The sequence below is a fragment of the Narcine bancroftii genome, chromosome 3 (genome assembly GCF_036971445.1).
Source record: "Narcine bancroftii isolate sNarBan1 chromosome 3, sNarBan1.hap1, whole genome shotgun sequence".
Taxonomy (NCBI): Eukaryota; Metazoa; Chordata; class Chondrichthyes; order Torpediniformes; family Narcinidae; genus Narcine; species Narcine bancroftii.
The window spans coordinates 357,794,767-357,811,645 of NC_091471.1; the positions used below are offsets into that span (position 1 = coordinate 357,794,767).

The following is a 16,879-nucleotide window of genomic DNA, read 5'->3' on the forward strand; positions in this document are numbered from 1 at the left end:
GGTTTGAATCCTCCGATGTATGTAAGGAGTTTATATGTTCTCCCCCATGTCTGCATGGGTTTTCCCTGGAGGCTCCAGTTTCCTCCCACCTTTCAAAACTTTCCGGGGTTGTAGGATAATTGGTTGAATTTGGACGGCGCAGACTCGTGGATCAAAATGGTTTGTTACCATACTGTAAGTCTAAATTTTTTAAAAATACATTTTTTAATTAGATCCATAAATATTAGCATGACAACCCATTACTGTTGATTTTTAATGCCATTATTTAAGCCAACTGTAATAATATTTCATATACAAACACAGAAATTACTTTAAAGGAGTGTAAAGATTTCAAACACATCGTATGCCCATAAATTATTAGAGGAGAATATAATCATATAGGAGAATATAGTCTTCATATAGAAGAATATAGTCTTCATATAGGAGAATATAGTCTTCATATAGGAGAATATAGTCTTCATATAGGAGAATATAGTCTTCATATAGGAGAATATAGTCTTCATATCTGTTGTTAGAACAAATCCACTATTCAAGGGTTGCCATTTAAAATCTTCTATAAGATCAAAGGGCAACAATATGGCTTCCTCTCCAGAAATGTTCTCGGAATAGATCAGTTCTCCCAAACTGATTCCCTTTACCATAGTTGACCTTATTCGTCATGTATACAAAAAAATATAAATGGGTAGAATATTTTTTAAATGGGGAGAAAATTGAAAATGCCCAGATACAAAGGGATCTTGGACTCCTCGAGCAGGATAACCTGAAGGTAACTTGCATGTTGAGACAGTGGGTGAAGAAGACAAATGCAATGTTGGCATGCATTTCAAGAGGAATAAGATACAAGAGCAGGGATGTGATGTTGACGTTTTATAAGACAGTGGTAAGACTCACCTGAAATATTGCAAGCAATTGAAGAAAAAGATGGGCTGAATTTGGATTGTGTTTTAAGGAGGTTCATTAGGATAGTTCCAGGAATGAAAGGGTTATCATAAGATGAGCGTTTGACAGCTCTTGGCCTGCATTAGTTGGAATTTAGGGGAATGAGGGGGATCTCATTGAAACATTTCAAATGTTGAAAGGCATCGACAGAGTAGATGTAGAAAGAGATGTGTAGGAATTTCTTCAGCCGAGGGTGGTAAATCTGTGGAATATGTTGCCACAGGCAGTTGTGGCAGCCAGGTCATTGGGTGTATTTAAGATAGATAGATTCTTGTTTAGCCAAGGCATCAAGGCTATAGAGAGAAGGGGCTGAGTGGGAAAATGGATCACCTCATGATCAAATGGCGGTGTTTACGCTAATAAGAACCCACGAGATCAGAGGTACAGTGACCCCCTGCAGGGTCTAACCACCCAGTCCAGCAGCTGTCATCTCTGTACAGGCTTTAAAAAGGCTGTTAAAGAAACCGACAGTGGTTTTATTTAAAATCCTGTGACTGCGGTCTCTGGACTGAAGATGGTGGAGGCAGTAGCCATGAGGGGATGCAGACTTCAAGAAAGCAGAGGACTTGCACAAGGCAGCAGAAAACAGGGAGATCACCCACCCGTTTGAGAATGAAAAGCAGAGGAGATAACCCACAGGGCAGTGACGGCTGCGAGCTGCTGGAGACTGTGATCAAAAGATTCACACCAGGCGGCAGAGAGCTGGAGACTGACTGGAGATTGGCTGAAGGGGTGCCAGGTAATGGAACCAGATGTGAGAGAGTACGGAGGAAACTGAAGGGTTTCCAATCGTGTCGGAGGTTCATATCTGGAGCTCGGGTTGTTGATGGTTTGTTCTGGAGTCTACGTGGCTGCAGTAGCACTAGAGGGGAATCCACGGACATTTGGTGACTCTGGAGGACTCGCTTTTGCTTTTTTTTCTCTGAAGGTAAGAGACGGCTGGCTATTTCTGCTGATGGCGAATCTGTGTAATTTTGTGTAATATTACACTATTTTTAATTACATGGCAATAAAGGAATCTTGAAATGACAGCCTATTTCTGCTCCTTTGTTTTATGGCCTTAATATGAATGCATTTCTGATGGTCCAATCTTTTGGTTAAAGTGTTAAATCAAGCCTTTGACCCAGGGAAATGTTAGAAGCCAAACAACACAATTTAAAAACAAGTTTTAAGTGTAATTATGCATGCAACTTGCTGGCTTTTAAGATCCTAATACAACAATTGTGCTTGCCCATTTGATATTACTTTACATATTCACTTCTGCTTGAAAAATGCAGATCCTGGGAAATTTAAACTTGCAATTCCCAAGTGCAAATCACTCAGTGGAATTTATTTTCCGTTTCCAGTATTTGAAGCCACCATTCAATAGAACTAAAATACTGTTTTGGGCTACAGTAATGAGATTTTGATAATCCAGTACAAAAACCAAGATTCACCAAGAGTCTGATGTCCATAATCCAACTCAAACCAGGTCCCATAAACCTACACCATCTACCAAGCCAAAAGCAACTTCAGCATGGTGTTTTTACTTCAACAGAAGTTTGTGTTTTACTTTAAATTTAGACTTTCACAGCTTGTTTTTACATTTTGCCACACCTCACCCTTCAAATCTCATCTCCTGTACATGTTCCTACCACGTTCCAATTCTTCCCAATGAAAAAAAACATTTGGTTGTTAAATGGTTCAACTCTGGAATCCGCCCCAAAATCTCTCCCTTCTTTATGACACTTGGAAACCTAAAATAGCAACAGAGAAGTCTGGAAATCTTGAGTTTCCAGCATTTTCTGATTTTATTTAAGATTTCCAGAACCCCTAGTGTTGAATTGATTTTCACTCTTGAAAACCTACCAGGCCTCACCTTTTGTCCTGAGAAGTAATGCAACTGAATGTAAAATATTGTTTGATAATACTTCCATTGCAAGGCATTAAATAAATATTCAATTAAGGGTTGCCTTATTTAAAAAAAAAATCACAGCTGTCAACATTCAGGTAATGTCTGTTAACAGGACAACAAAATCTGTAGCCCCCATTCAATGTTGAACCAATGACCGATTTTTATTTTTTCCCCCCAAATTTCAATGGTCAATAATCAATGAAGTCTGAATTTCTCACCTCTCCACATTCCCCAGAGTTCATAACTATGAAATGAAGTACTTTTAAGTTTTACTTCTTCTATTTGGTCAAGTTGGAATTTCAGATGATTTTTGTTGCATCCACACTACCCTCTTCCTTCCTCTGCTCTTTGACAACTATCAGTTTTGGTTCCCATTTATACAGGCAAAGTAAGCAATATAAAACCCCTGCATCTGTAATCAATCCTCATACACACTTGCATCTGTGTTTTCCACCTAAAACTTTTACCACAAAAAAAATTCACTAAGTTTATACTTAGTTGACAGATAGGCAAGAACACTCCAAAATCCCTCTCAAGTCAGACAACTTCAGTAGACAGACTTTTTGTGGTTAAGTGACCTTTCATCAGAACGGTTATTGTGAAAGGTCAATGACCTGCCATATTGTCTGTATTTCATTCTCTCAACCCTCCATGACCTGGGAGGCAATTCCAGCATTTTTGTTTTTAAAAAAAATTTATGCAGGTTTTGGGTTTCACAGTTAATTCACTTTGTGTGTGCATCACTTTGGAAAAGCAAATGGTAGGATTTTTAAACTTACTGACCTAAACCTGCTATCTTGACTTAGTTGCTAAACATTGATGAAATCAGATTGTTGGGTTAAGCCACTGCAAGACAACAGTACAAACATAGGGTTCCAAAAGGTAGCAACGGTGAGGCTTTGCTGACAGAGCACTCTCTTGAACAGGGCGTTAAACTAGGACTTCATGTGACAATTCTTTTGTGTTGCTGGAGAATGGTTCGAGACTGGATGAAGGGGCACCGGGATCAGAACTGGGATGCGAGAAGATGCTGAGGGCGGGAAGGGCTCCCAAGCACCTTAGGCACTGAAGGCTTCCTGACCTTGTAAGAGCTTTGGATCTGGAGCTTGGGTTTGGACTGAAGTCTGTGAGGCTGAAGAGACGGCAGCAGCACTGGAGGTGAACCGATAGACACTCAGCGACTCTCAAGGGATAATCTTTTGCTTCTCTTTCTCAGACTGTAAGAGATGCCTGGCAATTTCTGCAGATGCCAAATCTGTCTGGCTTTCCGCAGGCAAAAGGCAAATTCATGCAATACCACATCCGTTTTATTACATGACAATAAAAGAATCTTGAATCTTAAAAATAACACAGAAAATATTCACAAAAATGTGTCAGAACAGGGGAGCTTTAATTATAAGGCGAAACTGCAGCAAGAAAGGCTTAGAGAGGGCCAAATAATGGTTTATAAAAGAAATCCAAAGTTTAGATTTATTGTCAAGAGTACATACGTGATATCATATGTGATATCCTTTCCCTGCGGGCCAAGAATAATTTTAATTTTTAAATTTTAATTTTAAAAAAATTAGGCATACAGCACAGTCACAGGCCAATTTGGCTCTCCGAGTCCATGCCGTTCTATTTACATCCCATCAACCTACACCTACATTTTTGAAGGGTGGGAGGAAACCAGAGCCCCTGGATAAAACCCATGCAGACACAGAGAGTACATACAAATTCCTTACCAACAGTGCGGCGTTCAAACCCAGGTCTGGTTTCAATCGCTGGTGCTATAAAGGCTTTGCGCTAACCAACTGCGTCACCAAATTTTACTTTATCAGCCAATACAAAAAAAACTGTACTCAGGAAAAGTTACGTATAAAAAATAGATAAATGTAAATAAAGAAATGTGAACAAACTATATGTACAATACAGAAAAAATATTCAGTAATGAATAATGAGCCTATGGGAGTGGAGGGGCCCTCGAAGAAGGGCTCAGGCCTGAAACGTCAGTTATTTTTCTTTACTTCCTATGGATTCCGGGAGACCTGCAGAGTTCCTCCAACATTTCTGTGTTTTTACTCTAATTCTGGAGTTGTCCAACCAGTAGAGTCTCATGACAGGACCTTAACTTGCCTCCAAAAATTAACAGCACCTAATCTGTTCTTGAGCTGAGCTTGCATCCTGCTTGAACTCAAGGGTGAATGAGAGATACCATAACAAAAATAAATCCATATGCCTTACTTACTGACCATATTTGCTACTCTGCAATTCAAAATGTTAAGGACAAACCAACAAAGACATGAATGGGGACTGCAAATGAGGAGTTGGATTGCAAGGCAGACATTGATCAATATCGCCATCTCCTGGTTGCAAGGTAGTACAACAAACAAAATTTTTAAACTGGGACTAAATCTCAAAATAATGAGGGAGGGAATTGCACTTTAAATACAATCTTCAGTGGTATTTACAAACTAAATCAAAACCACAAAGCAAAAAATCAACAAATGCTGGAAATTTGAAATAAAAGGTTCAAATGCTGGTAAAGATAGAACACTAATTAAGAGATGATAAAAAGAATAAATTCACTGTCATTCCAGTGCAAAAAATAGTGCAGGCAGTCCATGATTAGTGTACCATGGAGAGGTTCAAGAGTCTGGTAACTTTAAGAATCAGTTCATGCACCTACGAGGTGCATGGTTTTCAGGCTTCTGTACCTTGTGCCTGAAGGTAGCAGAGAGAAGTTGTGACCTGGGGATGGGGGCCCTCTATGGTATTGACCGTCTTCTTGAGGTAGAACCTCATCAATGAATGGAGGGAAGGTTGGACTGGGTGATGCACCTGGCTATGTTTGCTACTTTCTGTGTGCCTGGGTACTTGAATTGCCAAATCAGGCTGTGATGCACCCAGCCTGTACACGTTTGATGGAGTGTCTAAATGACACCTTAAAAAGTAGAGGCGTAGGTGTGCCTTCTTCATGGTTGTCCTGCTCTGATGAGCTGGCTGCAGGAAAGGTCTTCTGAAATACGAACTCCTCGGAACTCTTAAGATTCTGACTCTCTCGACCCCTACCATCAATTCCGACAGGTGCATGGACTTTTGGCCTCTCCTTCCTAAAATCAATATTCAGAGCAACACATCATTTCCAGTTATTTGGTGTAATGGAAGATTTAAACCATGCTTTTTGCTTCAGATTTAAACCATGTTTTTTCACTTTTGCAGACTTTGCTTCTGCAAGGCTGAGAACCTGCTTGTTTTTTAGAATCAGCAGACATAAGCTAAATTCTACCGAGGGCCCCAGAGATGCAGTTATCTGACAAAAGGACATCTGTGTACCAAGAACATTTAATCTTCCTGCCTGTTTTGGTCACAGACTGTCAGAGGCCTAGCCTTGACGCAATGTTTTGGTCACAGACTGTCAGAGGCCTAGCCTTGACGCAAAATAAACCATCGAATTCAAAGTGATAAGCTGAAAGTTGTGTTATTTGATAGAAGCCTAGCTTGCTTGCTTATCTTTCTTTCTGTACTGGGAATAGGTGCTTGGGTAAACAGTTTTTGGGTCATATAAGCCATGGTCCCGCTGCTGAAGTCTGAGACTCTCCGAGAGGTGGCAACATCTCTCAGCAAGAAGAACTTCTAGAGTCCAGCTCACGTCCCGGTCGGGGGAGGTGGAGAAGCTGCTACCGGCGCCCCGATAACCTGCTACAAGTGTGCAGTCGTTGCCTCGCTTTGGCAGTTGGGACCAGTCCAGGCATTGATAAGTATAATTGGGAAGGGCTTGCATATTGTAGTTTGATATCAGCTTTTGAATTTGTAATAAACATTTGTATAAACTGAACTGTGTCTATTCTCTTGCAGTAGCTCAAACTCTGTGACCAATCTAAAATGAACAGTGAGAGGTACAAGTTTACCCAGGACAATGGCCAACAATGTCATCACCGAATTTGTGGATTGAGATGGATCTGAATTTGGCTCCCCAGCCCTGGATGAACAAGGAATAGAGCGGGGGATTCAGCACGCAGCCTTGAGTGCTACTCTGTTGATGGTCAGTGAGGGTGGACTGCTGCCAATCGGCACTGATTAGTGGTTGCCAATGAGGAAGTCAAAAGATCAAGTTGCAGAGGGATGGACAGAGTTCCAGGCACTTTAAGGTGGCCAAAATCCCCCGATGTAAAGCCGCATATTATGCCCATATGCGGCTGTCGGGAGGCCACTTGAAAGCGCAGGAGGTGCATAAGAGGCGAACTTTGTAACCCTCCTCTGGGAGGAATAATCACTGGAGCACTGAGGTCCCCTCCAACACATAAGGGGATGACAGTCAGCTGGCGAGTGCCTGATAGCTCCCTTCCCAGCTGCCCCTGCCCCCGGCACGGGACGTCTGGGCAGGGGCAGCCGGCGCGGGCTGTCAGCGCAGGGACGTCCCCACACTGATCCCGCTGCCCTGCTCTCTCCCAACAGCCCGATATCAGTCCCCACACTGTGGGGCGGCCAGCGCAGGCTGTCAGCCCGCAGACAGAGTTGTTTCTGTGATGGTGAATATCTTCACTCTCCTCCGCAATTAAAATACTGAACTAAAACACAGCAACAGATAACCCAGAAGAATAATAAAGTGTAACAGAAAATCTTTTTCTGCTTTACCACAGACTAAAGGCAATTTTGTTACATTACATTTCTGTTTTATTACATGACCATAAATCATATCTAATTAAACAGTGGCCATTCATAAGTGTTTCCCATCTGCATTACACACATTGAAATGAATTAAAATGACATTAACATAAAAATACAGTTAAGTTGCACTTTGTTTTTGACCATTGTGGAAGCAAATGATATTTAATACATACTAGATTAGTATTTTCTACACATTCTGACATCTGTAAAATGATAAATAGCAATAATGGGTTTTTAATTTGGGTACTTTATTAAATGATACATTTTGACAGGGCAGAATAATATGTGGGCAGATGGTACCCAATGGCGGCTAATGAGAAAGTGGAATCATTTTCAAGACTTCAGTATTTCAGGGTAGAGTGGGTGGGAAGGACAATTTACTTTCACGTTCTGTAATTATTGCAGTTTTAGAAACTCAATTTCAGTGCTACTATTAAGAAAAAGTAGGTTTCTGTAATTTAAACAAGTCAAACTAACATCAAATGATCTGAAATGGAACTTCATCTGGGTCATGATTAGGAAAATGATTTACTTTGGGTCCTCCTTCTGCAAAGTCCTCGGCAGCTGAAGTAAAGTAGCATGTGATTTCTTCATTCCATGCTAATTCAATTTAAATTTGCACTCCAATTTGTTTATGTGGTTTACTTGCAACAGCAGTGGAGTGGGCCAAACAATTGACAACACCCAATTTGGTGGAGTTCAGGTAAAACCACAATTTTGGAGAAACTCAACAAGTCAAACAGTATATTTATACAGCAAAGATAAAGATACAAAACCAGTATTTCAGGCTTAAGCCCTTCATCAAGGTATGGACAAAATGTAGGCAGCCAGTAATGGGTGGATAAGGGAGGAGGGCACACCAGCAAACAAGGTAAAGGAGGAATGGTTCTGTGAATGGTGAAGGAAGGGGCAGAAAGCGAGAGGAAAGAAGGCAGAGGGTTGGGGATGAGAGGCCAGGGAGTGGGTTAGCGTAAACCAGAGAAGTTGATGTTAATGCCATCTGGTTGGCGAGTGCCAGGACAGAATATGTTGGTCCCCCAATTTGCAGATGGCCTTGGTTTGGCAGTACATGGGCCCATGGACAGACATGTCAGCGCAGGAGTGGGGTGCAAAATTGAAGAGGTTGGCCACTGGAACATCCTCATCATTGATGCGGACAGAACGAAGGTACTCGGTTTGTCTCCAGTCTTTTCAATGTAAGGAAGGCCCTGCCGAGTTTCTCCAGGTACTGTTTTTACTTCAATCACAGTGTCTGTAGACATTTGTGGTTTTACTATGGTGGAGTTGAGAGGTTGCTTCATGTTAAAAGCTGCAGAAAATCTCAACACAATAGCCTGGATTTTATGGAAATGCCAACATTGCCTCATGTTAGAAAACTCCTGTAATTTCTGTGGAATGGGCATCAAATACAGAGATCCTAACCCACCCAATGGCAGATTTCCATGCTTTGCTTCGACAATGTACCTTCATAGTCAGCCAGGTGAAGACAGCAATTCTATTTATTTCAATGATCAAAGTTGCTCCATAATATTTCAACAAATGATTACTTTTAAGAACCACTTAACATTCATTAATTGATTGCTTAAGTTTATTCATTCAATGCCTTTCTGAGATTAATGAATAGGTGAGCAATGACCACTTTCAAAATTTTCTGGGCCCAATGCAACTCTACAAAGATACAATAAGAATAGCAAAATATTTAGCTGATAAACACATTTTTGCACCTCTGTATTAAAAGGGGCCCACTTCGGCACACATCTATTAAAGTCGAGATACCACACTGTTGCAAAATAAACTTTAATTAAAAAGAAAATGAGAGAAAGATCTGAAGAAATTTCATGACCAATCTTTTTATTCTGGAGCCAGAAATTTACAATCAATCTTCCGAGTTCTTGGGAAACCATAATTATTCCGCTGGTTTGCTCTCTGCAAAAAAAGTTTCCATCTTTACTTTCTACCAGGAATGTCCAAACTCCGGCTCGCTGCCCATTTTTAAGTGACCCAGGGCAAATTTAAAAAAAATAGAATATGGCTCATTAAAACATAGCCTCCAACAATAAATTGCACTGCATGCACATTATACTTAGTTTCAACACGAGATGCTGCTACTAAATTTGAACTGACTGTTGAAATAACATAACATAACAATTACAGCACGGAAACAGGCCATTAGGCCCTTCTAGTCCGCACCGAACCAAACACCCCTTTCTAATCCCACCTCCCTGCACAATGCCCATAACCCTCCATCTTCTTCTCATCCATATACCTGTCCAACCTTTTCTTAAATAATACAATTGACTCCGCCGCCACTATTTCTCCCGGAAGATCATTCCACACAGCTACCACTCTCTGAGTAAAGAAGTTCCCCCTCATGTTACCTCTAAACCTCTGTCCCTTAATTCTTAACTCATGTCCTCTTGTTTTAAACTTTCCTCCTCTTAATGGAAATAGTCTATCCACATCCATTCTGTCTATCCCTTTCATAATCTTAAATACTTCTATCAAATCCCCTCTCAACCTTCTACGCTCCAAAGAATAAAGACCCAATCTGTCCAATCTCTCCCCATACTCCAGATGCTTAAACCCAGGCAACATTCTGGTAAACCTTCTCTGCACTCTCTCCACTCTGTTTATATCTTTCCTATAATTAGGCGACCAGAACTGCACACAGAACTCCAAATTAGGCCGCACCAACGTCTTATACAATCTCAACATCACCTCCCAACTCCTATATTCCATGCAATGATTGATAAAGGCCAGCATACTAAAAGCCTTCTTCACCACCCTATTCACGTGAGTTTCTACCTTCAGGGAACGATGTACCGTCACTCCTAAATCTTTCTGCTCTTCTGTATTCCTCAATGCTCTCCCATTTACCACGTATGTCCTATTCTGATTCTTCTTACCAAAATGAAGCACCTCACACTTATCAGCATTAAATTCCATCTGCCATTTTTCAGCCCACTTTTCTAAGCAGCCCAAATTCCTCTGCAATCCTTGAAAACCTTCTTCATTATCCACTATTCCACCTATCTTAGTATCGTCTGCATATTTACTAATCCAATTCACCACCCCATCATCTAGATCATTAATGTATATAACGAACAACAATGGGCCCAATACAGATCCTTGAGGCACACCACTGGTCACCGACCTCCAACCTGACAGACAATTATCCACTACCACTCTCTGGCTTCTCCCTTTCAGCCAATGTTCAATCCATTTGACTATCTCAAAATTTATACCGAAAGACTGCACCTTCCTAACTAACCTTCCATGTGGTACCTTATCGAAGGCCTTACTGAAGTCCATATAGACAACATCCACTGCGCTACCCTCATCCACATTCCTAGTCACCTCTTCAAAAAATTCAATCAGATTGGTCAAACATGACCTTCCTCCCACAAATCCATGTTGAGTGCTCCTGATCAGACCCTGTCTATCCAGATGTTTATAAGTACTATCTCTAAGAATTTTCTCCATTAATTTACCTACCACAGACGTCAAACTTACAGGCCGATAGTTGCCAGGCTTCCTCCTTGAACCCTTTTTAAATAACGGAACCACATGCGCAATGCGCCAATCCTCCGGCACTATCCCCATATCTAATGACATTTGAAAAATTACCGCCAGAGCCTCTGCTATTTCCTCCTTCACTTCTCTCAATGTCCTGGGGAAGATCCCGTCTGGTCCCGGAGACTTATCCACCTTTATATTCTTCAAAAGCCTTAAAACTACACCTTTTGTAATCTCTATATTCCCCATATTTACCCAATTTGCTTTTTTTTATCCCACATCTCCCAATATCCTTCTCCTTAGTGAATACCTAAGAAAAGAAACTGTTCAATATCTCCCCCATTTCTCTAGGTTCCACACACAGTTTTCCACTCTGATTTTCTAAGGGACCAATTTTGTCTCTAGCTTTCCTCTTACCATTAACATATTTGTAGAACTCTTTTGGATTAGTTTTCACCCTGCTTGCCATAGTTTTCTCGTACCTTCTTTTAGCTTTCCTAATTCCTCTCTTAAGATTCCTCTTACATTCAATGTATCTTTCAAACATCTCCTTAACTCCATGCTTCTTATATCTAATGTACGCCTCCCTTTTTTTTCGAACCAAGTTTCCAATATTCCTTGAAAACCACGGCTCTCTCAAACCTTTTGCCCCTCCTTTTAACCTAACAGGAACATAAAGCTTTTGCACTCTCAAAATCTGATCTTTAAAAGACTTCCATCTCTCTACTACATCCTGCCCATAAAACAAATTGTCCCAATGCACACCCTGCAAGTCCTTTCGCATCTCCTCAAATCTAGCTTTTCCCCAATCAAAAACCTCAATCCTTGGCCCTGATTTCTCTCTTTCCATAATGACATTGAAGCTGATGGCATTATGATCACTGGACCCGAAGTGCTCGCCAACACTAACCTCCGTCACTTGACCCATCCCATTTGCCAACAGTAGATCTAACACTGCTCCTTCTCTGGTCGGCACCTCTACATATTGTTGTAAAAAACTATCTTGCACACATTTCACAAACTCTAACCCATCCATTCCTTTCACAGAATGTGTTTCCCAATCTATATGTGGAAAATTAAAATCTCCCATAATTACAAAACATTTACCTCAGTTAAAGAAATCTTTTACCTTAGTTGCTTAATGGCGGAACAAAAAAGACAGAAAATAGCAAGGAAGTGCAGAAAATTTCTGACAGTGAGAAAATTAATACTTCTTCAGTGGTCAGGGGAACATGTGTTTGATTTGCAAGACTTCTGTTAACTTTTATGGCCTACCTGCACACTGCATCATAATTATTAAGGTAGACAATTGGGCCATGAACTTTTGTGGAGGAATGTTGGAGACAGCCATGTCCCTTTCTTGATCTTTTCACCTGTTCTTATTTTGCACCCAGCTTTTTATTTTGCTCGGTTTTTATTTTTGAGTGAGCGTTTTAGAGTTTTATTGTATTAATTTAAAGGGCAGCAAACACAGAAATGCATGAGCACATCAATAAAGTGCTGTTATGTCACTAGTTAAGAGTTATTTTGATAAAAAATGAATTTTCGTTGGCACAGGGGTTTTCTGTCCAAAAACACTGCTTTTCTTGCAGTGTAACTGGTTGAAAACCACTGGGCTTCATATTATTTGACCCATGACTCCTTATATTTTTCTGCATGCGGCCCACAACCACCCCTGCTTTACACAGAAAAGATGGTTAAAAAGTGCCCTGGGTGTCTCGCAAGGGAAATCCTTGTACGTGATCACCGCTCTCTTCAACTTCTCAATCACAATTTCTGTTAAATTTCATTGAGCAATAATTACAAATAAAACTGGACCTAGATCAGACCTTTGGAAGAAAGAAACCAGCCTAGAGACAACACCAAATTAGTCCCTGCTATTACTTTAGCAAATATTTTGCAATTTCTTGTCCCAGTTCCCAACTGAGGAGGGCAATTTTCCACTCAGTATTTGGATGCTCGATGCATGAAATTGTCCATCGGGTTTCCAAGTCTTCAAAACTACTGCTAAACTTCCCTACGATTCCTGCTGCAGTTAGGCCTCTAAAAGTTAATGGAAATTCCTTGTATGTTTCCATCATTTAACAAATGTCTCCACCATTAGGTGAAGTTAAAATTAATTTGAATTTTTAAACTGTAGCATAAACAACTTCTGGCATACCTCACAGCAAGTCTCTTCATACAGTTTGTTGTTAACTGTTAAAACTTAGTCCTGAAAACTGTTGTCTCATCAAAGAAACCCTCTCAATTCATGCATGCACACAAATCATTAAGGTGCGGTGTAGCTTTTCATTTGAGTAATACACTCAGTATTAGCTGAGCACACACGTCAACTTCCCTATAAACCAAACCATTGTTTTTTTTCCTCTCGATTCGTATGTTGAATGCCACAGATAATATATTGCAAGTATTAACTTCTTCCATTTAACATTCATATGTATAAAACCTGCAATATGATTTCAAATAATTCAATTCACCAATTTCACTGATATACTGAAGTTTTACTTGATGGTATTTCATTATTAAAAACATACAGAAAACAAACAAATTCCTAACCAAATTTCATTGATAAGCAAGTTTTTCCAGGCTTTACAACGTTTCTCTTGCAACAATATCTACAATGGGGTATCATTCACCAAGCATCAAAAGAATTAATATAACATAGAATCAAAACTTAAAAAAAATTACATTCAACTAGCAACAGACATTGTTTATTTTCTGCCCAAAATGTTGGAATGATGCATCTCAGAAAATGATGAGATGTCTTAAACAAATCTGATATCAGTAATATCAAGTTCCAAAGCCTCAACTGTTTTCCTTACAGAGCTATTTAACCAATGTATTTCCATTAATAATGTAAATTTGCATCACATTACAATTCATTACATCATTCAAAACCAAACAGATCATTCAATCCTTTCAATACAATTTAAATAAGATACAAATGGGACTGATACTCAAATTTGCAACTTTTTAAAATATATATATATATTTTTTTTACAAACAAAATGTAAACTCTTGATAATTCAGCTATTAGAAAATAACTTTTCCACAGGAAAGTTGTTCAATTTAAATTGCAACCCTTTCTAATATTAACATATTTAACATCAGCATTCATTTAATATTTTCTGTTTTAATCGAATAATGATTAGAATATTCTGAAGCACCTAAGGATCTAGATACTTACAGTGGTGAATTACAGGAGTTTCTTATTTAAAATGAAAGAGCATATCTCATTTCTGGAACTGAAGGTTTGAAGCTAGCCAAAGTAAGGCAAAGACTTTTTTTTAAGCATCAAGTTGGTGTCTTCTTGGTAACTCATTAACATATACAGTCAAAGTTAATATGTATGAAATTTCTAATATCTAGTTTTACCTCAAAGTACTGATCTTGCATCCTATTTCAGTACAGCAATACTTCACTGGGAAAAAGTAATATGTTCATTCATTAGTAAATATACATTTACAGAAGGACCAAGTGAACTAAACTGGGATTATTCTAATACAGTGTGAAATAAAAATCTGAAAATGCCCCTAAACACTAATGTTATAAAACACTGAAAAAGTTGAGTCTCTAAGCAACTAATCTTGACATTCAGAACATACTCTCCCGTCTTGCACCCACCACACAAAGAGAACAGGTTTGAATAAATAACTTTTTAAAAAATAATCTACCGACAGAGAGCTCTCTTACTAATATTTGTGCAAATGGAAATCAGAAACTTGACAAAGGAACATCACTGTTGTGCACTTTGGATGCAAACGTGAACCTTGGTCCTAAGCAGGATTCCTGTGGTTCTCATAACCTTTATGGAACTCTACCTATTTTGTAGGCACTTTGTTTGCAAATTGCTATGCCACATTGATGTCTTAATTAGTCAATGAACCAATGTGCCAGGCTCATCTACTAATAAACTAAAACATGTCTTGCACTGTCCAAGAATGCAATCAGTGCCATCCATGAACAAGTAAAAGGCAGTGATGTATTTTTCCCCTTCCAATGAGAGAAAATTAGAAAAGGTGTGACAAGGGGGGCGGGGGGGAGAAAGAAACAAATATTACCTGGTAAATTTAACTGTACCCTGTGTCAGTGACCATTTTGGCAAGGTAATACTTTATGCTCTATATAAAATTACACATGAACATAAATCGTTTAAAAAAAAGCCTGTTAATAGAAGGGAAGGGCGCAGAACTTGCATAAAATCACCTTGATTTAGTACCTGTCTGTGATACATCAATTGAATCAGATTGTATCTATGAGCATAGGTGTCATTCCTAAATTCCACAATCAAACAGGTTTTCATTGAATATCATGACTAGCTGCTACAATGCATTATAGGACTTCCATTTTCTTTGCTCCGAGGGCGAGCGAAGGTGGATAGAGATGCAATATGATTCTGTATGTGGCTAGATAAACGACTACAGCTTCCTGACACAAATAATGCATTTCCATGGAATTCTGAATCCAGTTTTTCCTGCTTATCGAAGTGATTAGCTTCATAAAATCCACGCTTGATGGCAGACTCAGTTCAGTTTAAGTGTGTGTTGCAGGTCAGTTATCACCAATGATCCTCTGCTTTCAAATAATCTAACGGGTCAGTATCAATGTTTGTACTGAAACAAAAGTCACATCATCACGGCACATTGCCTAACAGTTCGCTGCTTCCTCCTGTAGTCATTTTGCACCAGATGAAGTTTGTTTACTTCTGGAAAAACAAATGATAGTGTTATGAATAGATTTATCCATTAAAAAGTGAAAATAATTCCAAATTTTAATATTTAGATGTACAACGCGGTAACAGGCCATTTCAGCCCACGAGCCCGTGCCACCCAATTAACCTACAACCACCGGCACGTTTCGAACAGTGGGAGGAAACCAGAGTCCCCGGGAAAAACCCATGCAGACACAGAGAGAACACACCAACTCCTTCCAGGCAGCACAGGATTCCAACCCCGGTACAACTGCACTGTTGTAACAGGATTGCTAACCGCTATGCTAATTGTGCCATCCTAAATATCTAAACGCACTAAACTAAATGAAATGACAGCGCTTCGACTTCCTCAGGAGCTTTCAGAGGTTTGATATGACATTTAAAATCCTAGCAAATTTCTACAGAGGTGTGGTGGAAAGTGTACTGCATCATGGTCTGGTATGCGAACACCAATACCCCCGGTAGAAAGCCCTGCAAAAGATCATGCACACAGCCCAGGACGTCGCAAGTAAAACAATCAAGATTTACAGGGAACGCTCCCGAAGGAGAGCAGCAGCAATCAAAGACCCTCACCACCCAGCGCACGATCTATTCTTGCTGCTACCCTCAGGACTCTCACCACTAGGTTCAGGAACAGCTGCTCCCCCTCTCCCATCAGACTCTTCCATAGCAAACTTAATCAAAGACTCAGTTAAGGACTCGTACTTTTTCACGTTATTGATATTTTTTCTTTGTTGTTTACATTTCTTCATTTGTTTACACTCCTTGAGTACAGTTTTTAAAATGACACATTTCACAATTTTCTAATCACAAAGTGTTCAAGTTAACAGTTAATCCTAACCAAGCTTACCAAGAAACACCCCGAATAACCTTAACCCTAATTCTAACCCTAACACTACACAAATTGTAAAACTCTTTAATGAATGATACAGAAACCCACCGCGGAAGATACGAGGTCAGCAGAGGCTAGAAACAGACACAGTGTAATGAAAACATGGGCCAGCACAAAGTGGCAGTTCAGTGACACAGAACCCCAGAGAGGGGAAACGTGAACACAAGGGGGATGATTATCCCGCTGCCCGCATATTGACAACCTAACCCTAACCCCCTTGCAATGGCTGGAAAAACTGGGCCTGTTTTCCCACACATCACAGAAAGGTGAAAGGGGC

At 39.8% G+C, this 16,879-nt stretch overlaps 1 protein-coding gene and 1 long non-coding RNA gene across 3 annotated transcripts in view; one reads left to right on the forward strand and one right to left on the reverse strand.

The window, feature by feature from the left end:
• Positions 1-6,504: 6,504 nt before the first annotated feature.
• Positions 6,505-7,522, forward strand: LOC138756627 (uncharacterized). Its single transcript, XR_011353202.1, has 2 exons — positions 6,505-6,573; positions 6,671-7,522. It is a non-coding gene; the product is annotated as an uncharacterized lncRNA (long non-coding RNA).
• A 5,957-nt stretch (positions 7,523-13,479) lies between these two features.
• usp36 (ubiquitin specific peptidase 36) overlaps positions 13,480-16,879 on the reverse strand; it is a 73,089-nt gene continuing 69,689 nt past the window's right edge. For both annotated transcript variants that reach the window (XM_069930009.1, XM_069930007.1), the window contains one exon: positions 13,480-15,704. The gene's annotated coding sequence lies outside the window, so the exon portion shown is untranslated. The remainder of the gene's footprint in view (positions 15,705-16,879) is intronic.